We start from the raw sequence: 16,241 nt of genomic DNA on the forward strand, positions 1-16,241 counted from the left end.
TTGTTCAGTAACTTATTGGTTGTGTATTTGTAGTATATTAGTATATGATATTGAGCTGCTCTTGCTAGTGTAATGTTTTCAAACTGACTGTGTAAATAAATGTATATTCTTTTACCAAGAAACCTTGAGTAAGTTTTTGTTTGAACCACTGTATTTGTTGGTCCTTTGGGCAACTTGTTCTACTGCTCACTCAACTCTTGAAATAAGTCTGGCTGCTCAGCCACTGCTACCACATAACTGTGTAGTACAGGCTTGTACCAAAGGTGAAATTGTACTGACACTTGTAGTCTTAATTGCATGCAGTGTTCCCAAAGGGTACTGCATGTGATTCTGCCTATCACAGGGCAGTGGCCTGTTACATCAAGCCTTGGCTGAGTTGTATATGACTCTGAATATTAAAGAGGAACAGCTTAAAATGGTCTGACTCACTGCCTACATATACCTCCACATGGTGGTTATGAAGTAAAAATATCAAGAAAATAGAACCCTTGCACAAAACCAGTCTGAGCTCTTAAACCAAATCTAGAGTGAATTAAAACCGGTGGAAGAAAAATTGCAAGAGAGTCAAAATTCAGAGGTAGAATTTGAAAACAGCATCAAGCAGCTCAAAGAAGAGTTCGCTGTACAGCGACAAAAGAATTCAGAGCAAGAGGTCCAATTAGATACATTAAAAGAAGAGTGTCAGGAAAAGGTTGACTCTCTGAAAGAGATTCAACGAAAATTGAACCAACAAATAAAATATAATAGAGCCTGCTCAGAGCAGATAATTACTTTACAAAACACAGATTGAGAAATTTGAAGAGGAGAGTAATAAATTAATTATTAAGGAACTCCATTCCCAAACAGAGTTTGACCAAGATCGCCAGAAGTTAGACGCTATAACACAACAAAGAGATGAACTGATTGAACAGGTTGTCACCCTGTATCAGGCAAAATATGCCCTATATCAGAAAGTGTACAAATTAAAAACATACCTACAGAAAAGAGATCAGACCTCCAGGAACTGAATGAACTAAAAGTAGAATATGGAAAATTGTTTGGGCTGATTTGACAAGTAGAAAGTGATCTAGAAGAGACCACCCAAGCCAGAAATGTGGAGAGTCAGGAAATGTATCTCCTGCAAAAAAAATGGTCTCAGTGTTCCAAGGCAACACAAGCAGCACAAAAAGAAAATGAGGCACTCTGTGATGAGAACAGTGGACTCTAGAGTCAGGTAGCAGTCCAAGAGAAGGTAATAGTCAGCCAAGCCCTGGTAGCAGAGCAAAAGGCTCAGGTCTTTGCCTACTATCAAGAGGTAGGGGCTGAAAAGGAAAAACTTGGGAAGTTAGAAAAAGAGTGTGCTAGGTTGAACCAAAACTTGAGGGACCCTGAACAAGTAGAGAGTGGCAGGGCAACCCCTGATCACAGTATGATGCCCTCTATACCAAGGGCCTCAACCCCATTTACCCCGTTGTATACCCAAGACACTGCTTACTTGATGTCTAGAGGTTCACATGAGCCAGAAACCATGAGGAGACCCGACTACAATAGACCTAGCATGATTGAGCTGACGGGTCAGCGTCCATCAGAGACCGATGGACGGGCATCCCTGTTCAGGTACAAAAATATTATGGCTGAGGGATCTGACCAAGAAAGCTCCTATGAAGAGACAATCAGGCGTTGAGGCCTCAAAAGAGTATTCTAAAAACCTCCACCCAATCAGGGCAGTGGGGGGGATTCCCCACAACCTTGGAAGCAGGGAGGAGTCAGTAGACTACTCTCCTGTGCGAAAGAGGGAGTCCAAGGAGAGTGACCCAGAGAGCTCAAGGCACAACAGGGGAGATGATACTAGGCCCCACAATTTTGACAGAAACTCACAAACTCAAAGAATTAGTGAGTACCTAGATGATAACAAGGGGACCTCAAATAGCTGCACCTCTTAGTATGAGGGCCAATGGACTCAGGTGCAGTGGGAAACGAAGGCTAATAAACAAAAGAGAGCTTTAGTGAAATACCCCATTAAACAGATTAAAGCTATTAGGAGTTTCATGACCTTGTACCACCAGAATTCCAAATATTCTGTCTGGGAGCATCTGGAGCTATATTAACAGATGATGACATCTTTTGACATTAAAAATAATCAGAATTGCATAGAATTTGCAAAAGTGATGTTTTCTCCAGAGTACTCCAGCTCCTTTGCTGGGCTGGAAGACCAGAACCATTCAAAGTGGTCCACCTACAAGGCAGTCATCTTGAAGCACTTCTCCACACACAGAAATCCCCAGGGGGTCCGCAAGGCAGCCTACAATCTGCAGTCTGGATAGGATCAGGCCCCAAGAGAATTTGTTCAGGAGCTAAAGCGGGCATTAGCGCAAACTACTAGGTGGGTGCGCACGAATGGTAGGGAATTTATGAATACCTATTTTCATGCACTCCCAAAATATATCATGACACAGCTGGTAAGGGATTTTCCTGATGACAGGAATCTGCACTGGGTAATAGAGCAAAAACCCCAAACCAACCAACACCCCCGCTGCTGCCAAGGTGGCAGAGGTGAAGGTTGCCCCCATTTTGGACCTAGAAATGGGGGGGGGCTAAAAACACACCTTCCCAAAACCAACCAAATCAGAGGCAAAGAAGACCCTCTGATCAATCATAAGCAGGTGGTATTCAGGTAGGGTACCCTACAAATGTACACCCTAACCTTGCCAATTACATCAGCCCTAGGTATAAGGGCAACAAACCCATCTTGGGGTACCTGTGGACTTCCTCGGCCCAAGGGGGGATCCAATCAGGTGAGTACAGCCCCAGGGAAATTCCCTCCTAACTTCCCTCAGGAGGGCAGTAATGTCCCAAATTCTGGTTTAAGTTTTTTTCTTAGGTACCCTCAAAACCCCAACATCCAGGAGCACCCTCCTTACTCTGCTGGGTTTCAGGAGTCCAGACCACAGAATCCAGGAGAGAGGAGGCCATGGGTGGAGGGCTACCAGGGGAATCCTCAATACCCAGGTTACTCCGGGATAAGGGATAGTTACCCTTCCCAAGAGCAACCAAGAGTTGATTTAAGACCCCCCGTAATAGCCAGAGAGTCATGTCCAGAACATTACTCAAGATCTGAGTTGCATGTTGAGAGCTCAGTAGAACCCTCAGATGAACATGCCGGTTCAGAATAACTCCAACTAAGGGTCTGGCAACCCAGAACAATGACGTGGAAAGATCCCCGATAACCCACCGGTTCCAGAGGAGGAGGCACCGGAGGAAGGGGATGCAAAGTCCTAGAGGAAGCTTCCTTACACAACCATGAAAAGTCCCTGGACACCCCGGAACCGTAACTAAAATCTCCTGCCCCCAAAAATCTGCAAACCAGGGAACAGAGGGTAGGTAGGAGAAACAAAGAGAGCAAAAAGACCCATTTTTTGGAGGAAGTCAGTGTCCTCTAGTTTGAAGGGGAAGAATCCTTGGAGGATTCTGGGAAGAAAGTCTTCTCCTTCAAGGACGGGGAAATTCCTCCAAAAGAAAAATGGGTCCCAAGAGACCACAACCAAGACTTTGTAGATGGGGGGACTGATTCAGAATCGCCCATCCCTGAACCCCAGAATTGTCACCCGGAGAACATAACGATAAAGGAGGGATCCTCCCCACAAACCGGTTCTAGTGACGGTCTCCAGGTGAAGAGGGACAGCGCAGAGCTAAGGCAAAAAGGGGATTCCGAAATCCCATCTATTTCAGGATGCCAAATTTTCTTTGCAGATTCCCGAACTCCGACACAGAAAACTGTCCAAAACCCCACAGTGTCGGAGTCCAAAATAAAGAAACTAACCACCCAGCTTGCCCAAAATGCCCATTTCCTTTGCTCCTTGGAGGAGAAAGAAGGTAGGTTCTATGCCCCCGTCTGAGCACGAGGGAAATGTGTATTTTTAGCACCGGTGGACACTAGATCCCAAGCCACTCTTCCGTCAAAAAGGGCTTTTGAGCAGCTAAATTCAGGAAGGGTGGAGAGACACCAGATGCCTCTCACCCCTCTTCCTGGACAATTCCAGAACTTCGACGGGACTGCGGATCTGAAAATTAAAATTGGGCGACACAAGGTGAAACACCCTGTCATAATCGTAACTCCAGAGGGGATACTCTGTCTATTAGGAAATGACCTCCTTTGGAGGTTGTCTCCCCTGATAGACTGTGTAAACAAGGTCCTCTGGACTCAGACTAAGCGGCCAATAAGATTAAAACGAAGCATCTACTATGTCAGTTTAAATAGCACATGCCACATGGTTGAACAATAATCTGACCAAATTGAGTTCCATTTCCAAAACAATCAAATACCTGACATTACAGTAATTGCTGTAGGACATCAAACTGGTGATGGGAACTCCTCTCTATTCCTGAAAATCAACCTTCCTTCCAGTTTCAAGTGGCATTCCACACTGGAAGGAAATACCTTGACATTTTATACATATCCCCAATCTGAAAATCCAAGTCCTGTAGTTAAAAGTGATGAAAACCCAGCTCAAAGCTTGGCTGATATTCAGAAACTTAGTGAACAGCTGTTCCTCCCTATTCAGTTAAATGAGGGGAGGAAGCATGCTCTCGCCAGAGTGTGCCTGAATAATGGAAAAAGCTTCATCAGCGAAGTGTTGTTCAGGAAACTCCCAAAAGATCCAGCCATTCCCACATTTAAATTGATTGATAAGTGGGAAATGGGCCTGGAAACTCCTGATTCCAAACATCTCCTGCCTAGCAGGAGTATGCTAAAAATGTCCATTGGTGATAAAAACATACAGCATAATTGTTGGGTCATGCGAGATGTCCTTGCTGCATTCTATTTAGGCAGTGACATTTTCAATCGGTTTGCAATTAATTTGAACCTTATAAATGACAAGGCCTGGTCCCGACCTGGGGGCAACCCTATGGGCTTTATTGATTCTGAAAAGGCATTTTGGTCAGCTCAATTGCTACCGTATGCAGTTGAAGTTCAAATTGGAGAGGAGGTCACCATCCCAGGATGGACCTGACAATTCCCACTTGACTTAAAAATTAAGAGAGGACAAAAACTTCAAAATCCAGACGCTTATGTACACCTGAATGCCCATCTCCAACAGCAGGGGTTGGGGTTAAACCCAACACCATTAGTTGACTTAAAACACAACAACATTCCAATATTGGTGGATAACAGTGACCCTAGGAGTATCACTCTGGGCGCAGACACCATTATTGGAATGGCGGTTGATGACCAGCATTTTTCCATGGACTTAGGAAATTAAATCATAGGAATAATACCCAATGACTGCTATGACTGTGACAATAACATACCTCCAGAAAGGATCTTCACCCAGAAAGGGGGGAATTTCCTGGTGTACTCTTTCTGCCCTTATGGGCGGGGGGGGAAGAGGTGACCTGTGACACCAGGAAGGATGAGGTGATATTCCAGGTACACCATGACCTCCTAGCCTGGTGAGGACCTCCCTGGGCACCTGGAAAGGGAAGAAAGGAAAGGGGGTGCTGCTCCATACCCTCCAACCGGAAGACAGAAGGAAATCCTGGAGTGGCGCTCCCTGATGGAAGAGGACTTTGTCAAATGAACCCCACTCTGCCCTACTCTCCCTCAACAAAAAGTCACGGCAGAGCAGGGGGGGACTATGTGGGGTACATTTACCAGCCCCAACAGAAATTCCCTGCATCAAAAAACTGCATTTCAACATGCATATCCATTTTGTTTTCCTTCACGTGAACCCAGAGAAAATAAGCAAATTCAGAATGGCTCTACAGTGCTGTTCTGTCATTTAAAGACTCAAGGCTGCACAAAAAAATCACCTGCGTTCATGACGGCATTGCACTTGTGCTTTCATGTTAAATATCACACAGTTTTGCTCTATTCAGACACGGCCCTGCCTGGGTATTTCATTCAACTGCCAGATCCAAGAACAACAATGTTTTCATCAGTAAAGTCCATGAAAAGCAAGGAATTCTGTTTCAAGTCTGCATGGCTAAAATTTACTTTTGAAATAAACCAGCTCACCTAAATTACTGTCAAGGAAAGTTATAGCGTGGCTCTCTCTTTGCCTCATGTCAATTACCAAGAAACTATGTGCAGCTTATCTCTGTGTCCAGAAACTGACCATCTCTTTAAAAGCCTTTCTAAAGTTAATGGAAAGGAAACTGTGTGCGCCAGAATCCGCATCTTGTGAAATCAACATGTAAAAAAATGAACATGTGTAAAACTGCTCTTGAAAAGCAGAAAACTGCTCTTTGAAAGCTAAATGTGAAATAATACTGTGGCTCGCACAGAAACACAATTGTATCTGGGGGTAGAAGGGCTGCAAAGTAATGTATATTATGTTCTTTTCCCCCCAAAAAGGACTTCAACAGCCTGGCTGAGGCCCAGGATTTCTTGACAATCCAGTTTGGCATCAAGACTTATTTCGCACCTACCAGTGACTGAGGCTGTAAGGTCATGTGCTCTGTTCTCATGGGACTGATAGTGTGATAACTACAGGTTCTACCAGACTGACCGGCAGGCCTGCCATCAAATACAATGGAGATGACTGGGCCCTGTGTTATTGGCCCGGAGGTGTTTTTTGCCTCTGCGTTCCTTCCCAGTGCCCACTGGAGGACTTCATGAGTTATGGAAACCCTTGTGCAAGCTGACCTATAGAAGACAATTTGGATTGTGGGGGATGGCAGCACCGCCCACATCTTTGGCAAATCCACTTCATTGATAATTCAGCACTTTTATACTGTAAGACATTTTCCCTGTAATCTGAATAAGCAGTAATGTGATATTATGACAGTTTTAATGTGATTTTTGGACAAGCACAATGAGACCATGTGCATCTTTCTGACACGTGGTGAACTGAAATGGCAGGAAAAATGCCATTTCTGGCTGAAGCATAAATGGCAAAGATATTAAACTTGGGGAAATAAGCCAAATACTATTATGTTTATGTGTAGCCATTTACAGAATTTTAGATATAGTTTTACCGGCACAGCTACCGCCAGGGTTGTAATGAGGCCCACTGTTTCAATAGTACCCAAGGGGGTGCTTTGTGTTAAAATGTAAGTAAATAGTGATACATTCAGCAACAATGGTCAAAATTACTAACTGCATAGTTAAGTAACTCATCAAACTGGTCCACATTGGCCAAAATGGTGGCCCATTTTGACTGGCCCACATCAGCATTTTATGTTTTTGGTACAGGCATTGCCCTATGGGCCAGTCCGAGCCTGGCGGCTCATCCATAATGGCGAGGGGGCGCCCACCCAGTGGCCCCTCACCCATTATGGAGGAACTAAGGAGCCAGCCCAGTGAAACCGTGAGCACTCCCTCAGCTGCTTTTTCCAGCTGATGGAGTGCTCCTGGGCTGGCTGAGCTGTCAAAGGGAAACACTGTTTCCCTTTTGACAGTTCAGTTTAGTTCCCCAGCCGCACATGCTCACTGAGCCATGCAAGTGCTGCAGCATTTTGATTCGCCAGCATTGCATAGCTCATTGGAAATGCTGGCTGGGGCACTGCATGTCTGTATGTCCGAAGGTGAGCTCCTGCACCTACTCGCACATACGGACAGAGCAGCCTGGAGCAGGGCGTTTCAGCACCCACACGCAGGCCAATGCAGAAGGTACGTGTATGTTCATTGTTTTTATTTAAACATGTGTATGGATGCCTGTATGCTTATGTTATGAGTGATTGTATGGTGGTGGATGCTCGTGTGAATGATAGAGTGATTGCTGTATGAATGTGCAGCGCCTTGCATACACACATAATCATGTTGATTGTGTTAGGCCCAGTGGGGCCTAGGGGACAGGGGTGGTATATTTTTACTGGACATCTATCATAGATGTCCAGTTAAAAAATGCCATGCCTGTCCCCTGGTCCCCCCCAGCACCAATTGCAATCTGATTGGCTATGTACCCATTTTTTTGTTAAAAGTATGCTCTACAATGCAACATTTTAACCCATTATTTAAAAACAAATCACAGGGGGAAACCCCGCCGAACCCCTCTTTTTGGTTTGGTCTCCCTCACTATGCTCGGTCGCTATGGCATTTTTGGGGGAAATAGTTATGCCCTTCCACATAAAAAAAATCACCAGCCACCACTGGCCCTCAGACTATGTTGTGAACGGGATGGGGGGAACCCAGGGACTATGGTGGGAGCACAATGGGCGGGAACCATTGGATAGTGGTAGGAGCAGAGTGGGGAGAGCCCAGTGTGTGATGGGGTGGGGAGAGAACAGCGAGTGGGTAGGAGTGGGATGAGGGAGCCAAGCGACTGTGATGGGAGCAGGTGACGGTGCGCAATACATACTGTCCATTTGGCATTTCTGGGGGTCCCGACCTGCCCAAATTTTTCCCAGGGGGGCCCCGGCCAAAAAAGTTTGAAGACCACTGCCCTAGAAGAATCTGTGTTAGTCTATATCTGCATATTTTTATTTATTTTCTTCAGTTACTTGTGTAAGTCTCTAGTATCATCTGGAATAAATTAATTAATTTCCCATTGAAAATTCACATTCATTATTGTTGCCCTTCGAAAGTAACCATTTTGTCGAGTGTTTTTAATAATTATAGCCTTAAAATATAGTCTCAGTATAACTAATCATTGTGCTAACAAAACTGATTTTACCCGTGTATTTTGCTTTTCTTTAAAATCCGACTTGCATTTCCCATAATAAAACCCATATCATCATCCTATAAGAGTCATCCCTTCCCATCGGGATCCTATCTGTTCTGTGTCTTTGTTTCCCATTTTTTTTAAAAAACGATTTCCGATTTTGACTGCTAAACCCATTTTCTTAGCTGTTTCCCAGTTTAAGGCCTGTGTGAAATAACAAATTGCAATTCTGCCGCGTGTGATTTCTGTTGCATTGTTTTCCTCCCAAAACCGATTTCCTCTCCTGGGTTCCCATTGCTTTAGTGCCCTGCTCAGTAGCCTGTAAGCATCCTTGTCTCTTTAGTGCAGCTACACAAAGTTTTGTTCTAGATATCCTACTGTAACTGATCTCTAAGTAACAACTAAAATCGGAGTATGCCATTTCACTCATTTTGATGGTTTTCATTTTTCGTTTTGGCCTCCCATTCTAGGATGGTTGGTCGAATTGAATTTAAAAAACGATTTTTCCATCTTCTTTCTGACTCCTTGCCATTGCTTTCCATCCACACAGAATTTAGTTAGCAGGTGTTTGGGGGAAGTGTTGCAGGGAGAGTGCATAACATATGTGCCATCTGTGATTGTGAAAAAAAAGTGATTTTGTTTCCATTTCTGTTAAAGGTTTATGTAGATGATGTTAGAAAGTTGAATTCAATGTATTGCCACACCGTGTTCGCTGCTGCCCTAAATTATATTTTTGCTCTGATTTTCATTTGAATTCTAAAAACAAATAAATATTTCATTGTTACACACCGGCCTGGTTAATGGTCCTTTGCGACACAGGGTATTTGTTAAAGTCGGTGTGAGACGGGTTTGATGCCTCTTCAGGACAAGAATCCAGGAATCAAATAAAAATTAAAAAACGTTTTTATAGTGCGCCACCTTCAGTGTCAGTGGAAGAAGTCCCTGGCTGGAGTGTGCCGTGCCATAAAATCTTTTACACCCATGATACTTGTTTTAATACAAATCGTGCAATATCTCTTACCCTGAGAGGTCACTCATTCTTACTGTTTTATAAAAATGCAGATTAGTTTGCAGAGGCTAGTTAAATCTCACTGGGAGACAAGTGTGGACAATCCTAGTTCATATGCATTATACAATTACATGTTACATTTTAGTACCCGGCGAGAGTCAAGCAGAATGCAACACACATTCTGATTGGCTCTCGCCGGGTCCTTACCCGGCCGAGAATCCTTCGATTCTCGCCCGGGATTCCAGCTGCCTTGTCCTCGGCGGGGGGCGTGGCAGCCCCCCAGCCAATGAGGAGGCTCAAAGCGGGGCCATCCCCGCTCCGAGCCTCCCCACGACTGGGAGGCTGCCTTCGTCCGCATCCGGGGACTAAGGTGAGCTTTTTTTTTTTTTTTCTTTTTTCTTCCCTTCCCTCCCTCCTCCCTGCCCTCCCCACCCCACTTACCTGCTTGCTCCTGCATCCCCGGTGGGGGACGATAGCAGCCTCCAGCAGTGTGGAGACTCGGAGCGGGGCCATCCCCGCTCCGCGCCTCCACACGGCTGGAAGCTTCCATCGTCCCCCGCCGGGGACACAGGTAAGAATTTATTTATTTTTTTTTTTCCATCCCCTCCCTCCAAACCCCACTTACCTTCTGCTTCTTTTTCGAGAGCGGACGCGCTGGGAACACTTGTGTTCCCAGAGCGTCCGCTCCCGATGGCCGCCATGGAAAGGGAAAATGGACTCCGTTTTCCCTTTGCATGGCGGCCATTTTCTTGGTCGGTTTTTTTTTCCTGTCCTGAAACGCCGCCACGTTTCGGGACAGAAAAAATGCTTTTAGTGCCCCGGTTACGCACATAACGCGGGCCGGGGTACTAAAAGCTATATGACCCTCGCGGCGGGGGCATTACCGACTTAGGTAATGCCCCAGCCGCTCGGGTCATATTGCTTATATATGTTACTCGTTAAATTTGCATCAACAATATGCACTTTCTACATCTACAGTACAGTTTCCAGGAAACATGTAATTCCACTACTTGCCTTAATTAATGAAAGCATCTTTAGTATAACAAGATTCAGGTTGTATCAGGATGTAATCCAATCGCGTTATCTAGTGTTGTAGCCTCCACCCTTCTTTGGCACTCTTGAGCACATCTCAAGGTCATCACACATTTCTGACCTGATTGGGGCTAGCGATGTGTTGTTGCCATCATGGTTGTTTCCACTTTTTCACTCCCATTCTGTGTCAAATTCTGTATCCTTGGACTTCTTTTGTCTGCGAAGTCTTTCGCCCTCTCTTTCTGTCCCCTACGTATTCCTCTTTCCTCTCTAATCCCCTTTTCCTTATTCCCAATAGACAACAATCGAGTTTCTACCCTGAAATGGGTCACAATTCACCTCTAGGCAATCAAGGCTTGGTGATAAAAGAATGCTACATTCGTGTGTCGAAATAATAGACTCTGCATAGAATAACATAACAATTACACACAAATGTACCTGCTGAATCCGTTCTGAGCCTTTCAGGCATCGGCCCCTTTAAAAATGCATTCGAATCAGCCTAGGTGTTGGGAAACGTCTACGGTACAGTGTGCATGACGAATTACTTAGCTTAAACTTTGCATAAACACAAAAGACGTACACTTTTTCATGTGTTCGTTCTTACATTCCAAGGCACTGAAGTTTTGCAATTTGCAATTATTATTTTTCAAAGGGGATTTTGAGTTGATGATTCACTATCTCTATTTCCTAAACATTCTTTGGCAACGCCAATCAGTTCGGATTTTCTTTAATGCATTTATTGTATAGTGTGTTCATGAGTGTATTAACAGAGAGTGCATGAATGTGTGGGTGGAGATGTGTTTTTTTTTTGTTTCACTGTTTGGCTTTTTGTCTTTGTTATTCGTATATATGTGGTCGTGTTAGTTGGTGCATAAAAGGTAGGAATACTGTATAAAGCAGTCATGCACGAAATGACATAATTTGCACGGATATTACTATCACTTATGTCGCCAACAAGTATGTGGTAGGAGCGCCTATCAAGACGCACTTGAGTACCTGTCCATATGATGGGATATAGATGTCATGAAGTGTGACTGCTTCCACAACTCCAGGTATTCCCAAGCAGTATTACCCAATTTGATAGATTTTAATTGATCGAATGGTACAAATGGCCGAAATCGGCCAGTAAGATTCGATCAATTAAAATCGATCAAATTGGGTAGTCACTACCGAACATGGGAAGGGGGGATTGCAGGGGGGTCCCCTGCTCCCTATTTTTGGTATTGATGGCCTTTGGGATTAGCGGGTGTTCCCAGCTTTCTGAAGATTGGAGGCGGGAGACGGGAAGAAAAAAAAAAAAAGAGAAAAGCGGACCGACCCACGTAAGAGGGACAGAACTGACGCTGCAGGGTCAGAAAGAAGGTGGACGTGCAAAGGTTAAGAGGCGGGAGGGTGGGGATTTATTGGGGGTAGGGGCGCATAGATTTGTGGATTTTGGCCACAGCAAAATTGGTTTCTCTGCAAAATTGACTATGGTCAGTTCCACCGCAAACAATGATGCCACGATCAAATCACACAGACCCTTCCACGCGTGTAGCAGGTATTAGCATATTAGCCCTGGGAGGGTCTTCATATGCCCTGACATTCCTGTGGTATACCTTGTCAGTGCATATACAGCAAGTGATGAGGAACTCACACTATATGCCCTTGTTGATTGCCATCAGTGTCATGGCACCAATTCATGAATGCCAATGTTCTCTCTCACCATTAGTGCCAGTGCAACTCTCACCATTGCCAGTACCCATTTTCTGCACCATTCCTGTACCTTCACCAATCAATGCCACTAGCATTGACAGTGCTTCACTCATCCATGTGAGCGCATACACTGACCATCTGGGCCTCATCTCACCATCAGTGAACCCGCCCTTCGTCATTTATAAGGTAAACATGCATCACACATTCCTCATGAGGTGTTGTAGGAAGTGCCCCGATGCCTACTTACTGCCAGCACTTATCATTAGTGAGAGGAATACTGGCGCTAATGAGTGTGGGCACAGAGCTGGTGAGGAAAGGGACATTAGTATGAATATAGATCTGAGTGTTAATCAGGGTCCTGGATGATAGCTCAAGGGCAACTTGATTGTGTTGTAAGCAAGACATCGGTGAACTGCACCAGTGAAACCTGGTCCCTTGCATAGTGGCTGGACTCTGGAATGAAGCGTAATGTAAGATCTCAATTGATGTAATGCCACGGGGATTGGAAGGACTGGCATTGTCAATGAGTCCAAAAACAGGATCTCGCCTTTCACTCGTTAATGGCAAACGATCGGTCGATATGTTGCCTTTTTTTATGCATATTGATCTTAATATGCGTTCTGTGGCCTGTGCTCATTTCAAGCTACAGGTGCATATCTTGACAAGTATCTACGTTGCATGACCCGTTGTTATATTTATATATTTGTTCGAGTATCTGCATGTTGTGACAAGAGTACACACTGGCCCATGACTGAATACTGTGATCCGTGTGATCTTGTGGCTGACGTGTACATTATGACAATTATAAATTATGAACTGTGCCTCAGCCGTATGCCAATTGTGTGGCACACCTTTCTTCATAGAATGATGTGATGAAGATGCTTAACTTACTCCAAGAATCAGCATCTATATTGAAGAATAACCTACAAAAACAGGAGACGGGATACACTAAAACAACGGAGTTCATGTGTTACTAGAAGGTACTATGCAAAATGAATATGCACTTCTGAACATAATATATATTTTTTTGGTTTTAAAACAGTAATTTATCGATTGACACAAGAATAACTGATAATTCTACAGAAAACGTAAAGAAATTACTGGTAAACCAAATAAAACAGAGTACAACAGCAATTGAATAAAAGCATGTGTAGCACCAGGTGATCCAAAGGAAGGCTTGCCTTGCTGAAACGTGTATTCTTTCTCCTCCTCCTAGGGCAGCTTCTGGTTGCCTTTTCACCAGCGTGGCTGAAGGTTTGCTTGACAGGTGCCTCTTTGTGATCACTTTCTGCACCTCCTTTAAATGTTTGATATTTAGGTGTGAACAGTGGAAAGTCGGTTGTATCACGTGTTGGATTTCTGCACAGTTTGTTCTCACACGTATCCTCAGGTTCACATCCACTGCATGGTGTTCCAGACTTGTATGGATGTTGTGGATAATTCCCGGCTGGTCCATAGTTGCAAATAACCATCATCAAATATTCATCGTCAAAGCCAGGAACTCGGTCACATACATGTGCAGCGCATCCAAGTTTGTGGCTCTGGCCCCAAACGACCTGTGTGTAGTGACCGCATACATCGGTGCATGCTTGAGTAGAATAAGTGTAAAATCTGCTCTCATTATACCAGGACTCAGAAGCGGCGATCAATGCACCGGGAGGCCCGATCCAAATGTTCTCCCCAACAACTTTAAAAACAGGGTGCAATTTATGCGGTTTGTCCAGGTCTGGATTGTGGCCAAAAATACATTTTTCTGCATATGCTTTGGCAACTTTTGATAGCTTTACGTCCCAGGTCATGTACAGCATGTCTGCCGCCGGCGGTACGACCATTGCACGTAATCGATTATGTTCATTGAGCATCCTTTGTATGAAGACGGGGTCGTCATAGGTGGGTGGGTCATTTTTATCCCAATTAGTCTGAACATTTTTCTGAAGGTCGAGACCCAGCGGCCACAGCGCCATAAGCACCAGCAGCAGGGGAGGCCCCGAGGCGGGCATGCCGCCGGGGCACCGTTAGGCTGAGGGAGCAGCGTCAACCGGCTGCCCGCCCGCTCGCGGCCTCGCGGAAAATGCCGGTTCAAGCGGCGCGGAACATGGCGACCACTGCAAGCCCACCCACGTGTCCACAAGCTCTGAGGACCATTGGCTGACGGGGCAGGGCCGCGCGCGCTCGAACCCTCTGTGATAGCGAGGCTCTGGGAAGGAATGGCTGAGGGGGCAGTGCCGCGCGGGCTCGACTTCTGAACATAGTAGTGCTGATCTCCGTGAGGTCTTAATGGTTACTAAGGCGTTAGTTACCCTGTGTATGACTAAGTCGCAAATACAAAAGGACTTATGCAACACTGTGGCTAGCATTGTGGAAATGGTCTTAAAAAAAATGCCACAATTCTAGGTGATCCTTTACCTCTCATGTTGCCAACATCTCCAGTTGGTGTTGTTGTAATTAACGAAGATGTGGCAGTTACACGCTCAGCTGCTATTCAACAAAGGTTTGCTGCAGATATGTTGTTGTTAAACAGAGAAATATAAAGAAAAAACTTCTTAAGAGGCTTAGTTGGAAAAACAAGCAGAAGAGCTTATTGGGAGTGATGTCTCCCCCTAAAGATACCTTGACCTTTGCAAGGTATTGTGAGGATGGTAGGACTGAAAATAGAGATACTATTCTTTCCACCTCCAGTCTTGAACTGGCTGTTAGTCCGCAGTGTGGAAATCTAAGTACCAAAGTCATGACCTGTCCGCTTGATAAATCGGTTAAGAAATCTAGAACTGTTATTGACCAGCATGGGACTGGAAAAGGTTATTCCTCTAATTCATCAGATAGCGATGACAGTTTACTCAATGTTATTGTCAAACTGGAAACTATTGATGGTGGTGAGAAGGAGTGATCTTTCAATTTACAGGGACAGAGCTTCCCCCTTGGCTCCTAGTATGGAGCCTAAGTAGGAAGTATTGCCTATAGTTTTTAAATAATGGTAACACTGTTCTTTTTTTTATTGAAACTTAGCTTTTACTACACTTTTGAAAATAACAGGAACATCAACCATAATACCGCTACATCTTTACCCTACGATGGGTTTGATTTTCAACCCCTCCCCCTTGTTCCACCACCCACTCCCTCTCATGTAAACTTGTACTACACAGGGGTATGGGACATAAATCACAAAGCCCACAATTGATAAAAACGTGCAAGGCGAGTAACAACAAAAGAGATGCGAGGGTGCCCAATGTTAAGTGCCTAGGACTCTCATCGCAAACCCATCCCAGAAGTGTCAATCATACTATGGACCCATGTTCTTCAACACACATGTCTAGAACCATCACAAGAGTATCAGCTTGGTGTACGACTATGCCACTTCAGAATGAACATTCCCCAGTTGGTGCGGAAGTCCTCCAAGCCATCGTTTACTATTGCAGTGAGCTTCTCCATACTGTATTCATCCAGTCCGCTTTTGAGGGGACAGAGTTGCTTTTCCATCTCTGGGCTATTGCCACCTTCCCAGCTCTCAGCATGGCCTCCCACATTCTCCGTAGTCAGGGTTCCTCCCTGCCCTTCCCCGGGACGTCCAGCAGCATCTGCATAGGGTCGAGGTCTAGGGCTACTCCAGTGACCACCTTGACCCAGCTAAGGACTTCCGCCCAGAACACCTGGATTTTGGGGCATGACCACCAGAGATGGTACCACCTAGCGTGTTGGCCACATTGCCTGGGGCAGAATGGGTGCACCCCAGAGAACATTTTCAATAACCTATGCAGGGATAGGTGCCAACCATGTAAACATTTTAAATGATTCTCCATTGTGGCTGTAAAAAGATTGCTATGGAAAATGATCTTGTATACTTTTCCCCAGGTGTCCTCAGGTATGTCTCTGCCTATTTGTGAGGCCCAACTTCGTTTAAAATGTTCTCTCCCCGAGAGGTCCGC

The 16,241-nt window shown here is 44.9% G+C and overlaps 1 pseudogene; it reads right to left on the reverse strand.

Moving 5' to 3' along the window:
• Positions 1 to 13,409: 13,409 nt before the first annotated feature.
• Positions 13,410 to 14,371, reverse strand: LOC138565928 (GLIPR1-like protein 1 pseudogene; annotated as a pseudogene).
• Positions 14,372 to 16,241: the final 1,870 nt, after the last annotated feature.

This window comes from Ambystoma mexicanum, chromosome 2p (assembly GCF_040938575.1).
Source record: "Ambystoma mexicanum isolate Mex_15411 chromosome 2p, UKY_AmexF1_1, whole genome shotgun sequence".
NCBI lineage: Eukaryota > Metazoa > Chordata > Amphibia > Caudata > Ambystomatidae > Ambystoma > Ambystoma mexicanum.